Genomic DNA, 5,051 nt, shown 5'->3' with positions numbered 1-5,051 from the left:
AAAAAAAATACAAAAAAGTAGCCGGGTGAGGTGGCGGGCGCCTGTAGTCCCAGCTACTCGGGAGGCTGAGGCAGGAGAATGGCGTAAACCTGGGAGGCGGAGCTTGCAGTGAGCTGAGATCCGGCCACTGCACCCCAGCCTGGGCGGCAGAGCAAGACTCTGTCTCAAAAAAAAAAAAAAAAAAAAAAAAAAAAAGTCTGAAAAGAAACATTTATCGCTGGGTGCGGTGGCTCATGCCTATAATGCTAGCACTTTGGGAGGCCAAGGCAGGCTGATCACTTGAGCTCAGGAGTTTGAGGCCAGTCTGGGTAATATGGCAAAACGTCATCTCTACAAATTAAAAAAAAAATAGAAAAGTTGGCCAGGTGTGGTGGCATGCGTCTGTAGTCCCAGCTACTCAGGAGGCTGAGGTGGGCACATTGATTGAATCTGGGAGGTCAAGGCTGCAGTAAGCAAGGATCACATCACTGCACTCCAGCCTGGGCGACAGATGGTGGTCTTGTCTCAAAACAAAACAAAAAAACAACCGTTTACCGTTTATTCTCTTTGAGGGAGGCATCATCCATATAACAAGGCCAACTTTGCTAGCCCAGCTTCTTCCTTTCTCTCTTTTTTTTTTTTTTTTTGAGATGGAGTCTTGCTCTGTGCCCCAGGCTGGAGTGTAGTGGCGCGATCTCGGCTCACTGCAAGCTCCGCCCCCCGGGTTCACACCATTCTCCTGCCTCAGCCTGCTAAGTAGCTGGAACTACAGGCGCCCGCCACCACACCCGGCTAATTTTCTTGTATTTTTAGTAGAGACGGGGTTTCACCGTGTTAGCCAGGATGGTCTCGATCTCCTGACCTCGTGATCCGCCCACCTTGGCCTCCCAAAGTGCTGGGATTACAGGCTTGAGCCACTGCGCCCGGCCTCCTTTCTCTCTCTTAACCTGTCTTGCCACCAAACCTGATTTACTTGTTTCGGGCCATGCTCCAAGTCTATATTCTTTAGTGTCCTCAGGATGGTATATAAGTTTCTGTAACTCTTTGGGAAGTTGGGTCTTCATTCTGAAGGGTCCTGTTCACACGTTAAATCAATCTGTATATCGTTTCTCCTGTTGTCTGAGGTGTTTGAACCAGTGTGACTCCATCTGGAATAGGGGCTGGTTAAAATGAGGCTGAGACCTACGGGGCTGCATTCCCAGGTAGTCAGGCATTCTTAGTCACAGGATGAGAGATGGAATTCTGCACAAGATGCGGGTCACAAATACCTTGCTGATAGAACAGCTTGCAGTAAAGAAGCCAACCAAAACCAAGATGGTCACTAAAGTGATCTCTGGTCATCCTCACTGCTCATTACATGCTAATTAAAATGTATTATTTTATTTTTTATCTTTATTTTATTTTATTATTATTATCGGGTTTTTTTAGACGAAGTCCCACTCTCTCACCTAGGCTGGAGTGCAATGGTGCCCTCTAGGTTCACTGCAACCTCCGCCTCCTGGGTTCAAGCAATTCTCATGCCTCAGCCTCCCGAGTAGCTGGGATTACAGGTGGGCACCACAACACTCGGCTAATTTTTTTGTATTTTTAGTAGAAACGGGGCTTCGTCATGTTGCCCAGGCTGGTCTCCAACTCCCGAGCTCAAGCAATCTGCCTGCCTCAGCCTCCCAAAGTGCTGAGATTACAGGCCTGAGCCACTGCCCCAGGTCTAATTAAAATACATTAGCATCCCAAAAGACACTCCCACCAGCACCATGACAGTTTACAAATCCCATGGCAATGTCAGGAAGTTACCCTATATGTCAAAAAAGGGGAGAGATCCTCGGTTCTGGAAAATCTCCACCCCTTTCCCAGAAAACTCATGAATAATGCACCCCTAGTTTAGCATATAATGAAGAAATAACTATAATTAGTCGAGCAGCCCATTTTGCTGCTCTGCCTATGGAGTAGCCATTCTTTATTCCTTTACTTTCTTAATAAACTTGCTTTCACTTTATGAATTCGCCTCCAATTCTGTCTTTTGGAGATCTAAGAAGCCTCTCTTGGGGTCTGGATGGGGACCTCTTTCTGGTAACACTGTAAGTCAATCGGCCTAATGTCATTCCATTATAAGATCTGTAACTTAATGATGACCAGTATCTATTGTAAACCAGATACAAAGTCCTAAGGCCCCCCAAGCCCCTTCTCTGTCAGGGCACTCTTAAAGTTTAACCCGAGAGACTGGTTCAGGCCAAGATAGCAAGCCAGGTCCAATGGGCCTCATTATACCTCCCCTGCATTAACATCAACACAGACCTTAAGTCAATAAAAAGCATTTACAATCTATCCTCTCTGAAGCCTGCTACCCCGAGGCTTCATCTGCATAACAAAACAATCATCTCCACAACGACATCTTATTGCCGCCCACACTTTTCCTTTCTTTCTTTCTTTTTTTTTGAAATGGAGTTTCACTCTGGTCCCCCAGGCTAGAGTGCTATGGCACCATCTCAGCTCACTGTAACCTCCACCTCCTGGATTTAAGCAATTCTCCCGCCTCAGCCTCCCGAGTAGCTGGGATTACAGGCGCCTGCCACCAGGCCTGGCTAATTTTTGTAGTTTTAGTAGAGACAGGGTTTCACCATGTTGGCCAGGCTGGTCTTGAACTCTTGACCTCAGGTAATCCAGCTGCCTTGATCCTCCTGAAATGCTGGGATTACAGGCGTGAGCCACCGCGCCTGGTCCAGAACATTTCCTTTCTATTGATCTCAGGTATTTAGATAAACTCAACCAACCGTCAACCATAAAATTTTTAAACCTACCTGTGAACTGGAAGCAGCCCACCCTCTTCGAGTTGTCCGGCCTTTCCAGACAGATCAATGTTGTGGGTTTTTGTGGGTTTTTTTTTTTTTTGAGACAAGATCTTGCTCTATTGTCCAGGTTGGAGTGCAATGGCATGATCTCGGCTTACTGCAACCTCTGCCTCCCAGGCTCAAGCAGTTCTCCTACCTCAGCCTCCTTAGTAGCTGGGACTACAGGAGCATGACACTGCACATGGGGTTCCACCATGTTGCCCAGGCCAGTCTGAACTCCTGAACTCAGGTGATCCACCCATCTTGGACTCCTAAAGGCCTGAGGTTACAGGTGTGACTCAGTGTGACCAGCCTATATTTCTTTTCCTTTTTTTTTGAGACGAAGTCTCACTCTGTCGAGGCTGGTCTCGAACTCCTGAGCTCAGGCAATCTGCCCGCCTCGGCCTCCCAAAGTGCTAGGATTACAGGTGTGAGCCACCGCACCCGGCCCGGCCTGTATTTCTTAAAAGTGTATAATTGAAGTCTCATGTCTCCCTAGAATGTATAAAACCAAGCTGCATCCCAACTACCTGGGGCACATGTTCTTAGGACCTCCTGAGGGCTGCATCATGGGCCAGGATCACTCATATCTGGCTCAGTGCATTTCTTTAAATATCTTACAGATGTTATGCAGAAGTTAAAAAAACTAAAAGTTAAAAAAGGCCGGGTGCAGTCGCTCACGCATGTAATCCTAGCACTTTGGGAGGACCAAGGCGGCTGGATTACCTGAGGTCAAGAATTCGAGACCAGCCTGGCCAACATGGTGAAACCCCGTCTGCACTAAAAATACAAAACTTAGCCGGACCTGGTGGCGGGCACCTATAATTCCAGCTACTCGGGAGGCTGAGGCAGGAGAATTACTTGAATCCAGGAGGCAGAGGTTGCAGTGAGCCAAGATCGCACCACTGCACTCCAGCCTGAGCAACAGAGCAAAAACTCCTTCTCAAAAAAAAGAAAAAACAAAAAGAAAAGAGAAAGAGAAAAAGAAAAAAGAACAAAAAAACCCAAAAAGTTAAAAAAACAAAAAAACACAAAATTTTTATAGTTTGACTATTTTCGTAGGCACTATTGATCTGCTCTTAATTCCCAAGCATTGTGCTCAAAGCCTATATCTGTTCTCTAAATTAATTAATCAAAATATTTTTAGATAAAAAGTCTTACACACAGCTGGAATCTAAACTAATGAATACCTTTGTAAATACCGTATGAGAGCTAACAGCACCTTACGTTGTTTCCTGGCCTTTCCTTCTCACCATAGGTTCCAAGGAGCTCAATGCCTCTCAGGCAGCCAATCACCAGTTGTTCTCACATGCAGCAATTTTATTACCGGAATTTGAGTAAGCCCTATCTCCCATACCCAGAATAGATCATCTAAACATGAAACTGCCTTTGCAAAAATTGTAACAGTGAGAAAATTATGACCTAACCAGAAAGAAATCTGACCTAACCAGCACCCACCTTGCTTTTATTAATTAATTTGTCTACTTTTGAGACAGGATCTTGCTTTTTGGCCCAGTGTAGAGTGCAATGGTGCAATATTGGTTCACTGCAATCTCCACCTCCCGGGCTCAGGCTATTCTCCTGCCTCAACCTCCCAAGTATCTGAGACTACAGATGCATGCCACCACACCCAGCCCAGTTTGCCTTTAGCCTCCAAACCATCCCTAGGCATTCCTGGGCTTGGGCGAAGCTAACTTTGGGAGACATTTAGTTTATAGTTTAAATGATAATAGCCCTTCCCCAAAACCGCCTTTGTAAAGCTAATGAAAGACCACTAGGATAGGAGGATAAGAGGAGCCTGAATTCTACTGACTTGTAGACCTAAAGGATTACCAGCCATTATTCCACAGGTCACAACTTCCCCAATTACTCCTCCAGATAACATCACTATTGTAGAAAAGATTGGCCTTTTGAGATGTCTTTACAGGTTTTTGACCTTCTGACAACTGATAGCTCCACCAAGGCCGCCGACCACCCTGTGGGCCCACCCAGATGCAGACTCCGCACAGGAGGACCATATTCCACACCCCTATGATTACATTCCCAACTAATCAGGTACATCCATTCCCTTACCTGCCAAACTATCCTTGAAAAATCCTAGCCTCTGAATTTTCAGGGAGGTTGATTTAAGTAATAACTACATCTGCACGTGGTGTGGCCAACCTCATGTCAATTAACTTATTTATTGCAATGCCCTGGTCTCAGTGACTTGGTTTCATCTGCACAGCAGGCAGGAAGAACCCA

Source organism: Macaca thibetana, chromosome 9 (assembly GCF_024542745.1).
Source record: "Macaca thibetana thibetana isolate TM-01 chromosome 9, ASM2454274v1, whole genome shotgun sequence".
Lineage (NCBI taxonomy): Eukaryota > Metazoa > Chordata > Mammalia > Primates > Cercopithecidae > Macaca > Macaca thibetana.
Note: the sequence above shows the minus strand (reverse complement) of the source record.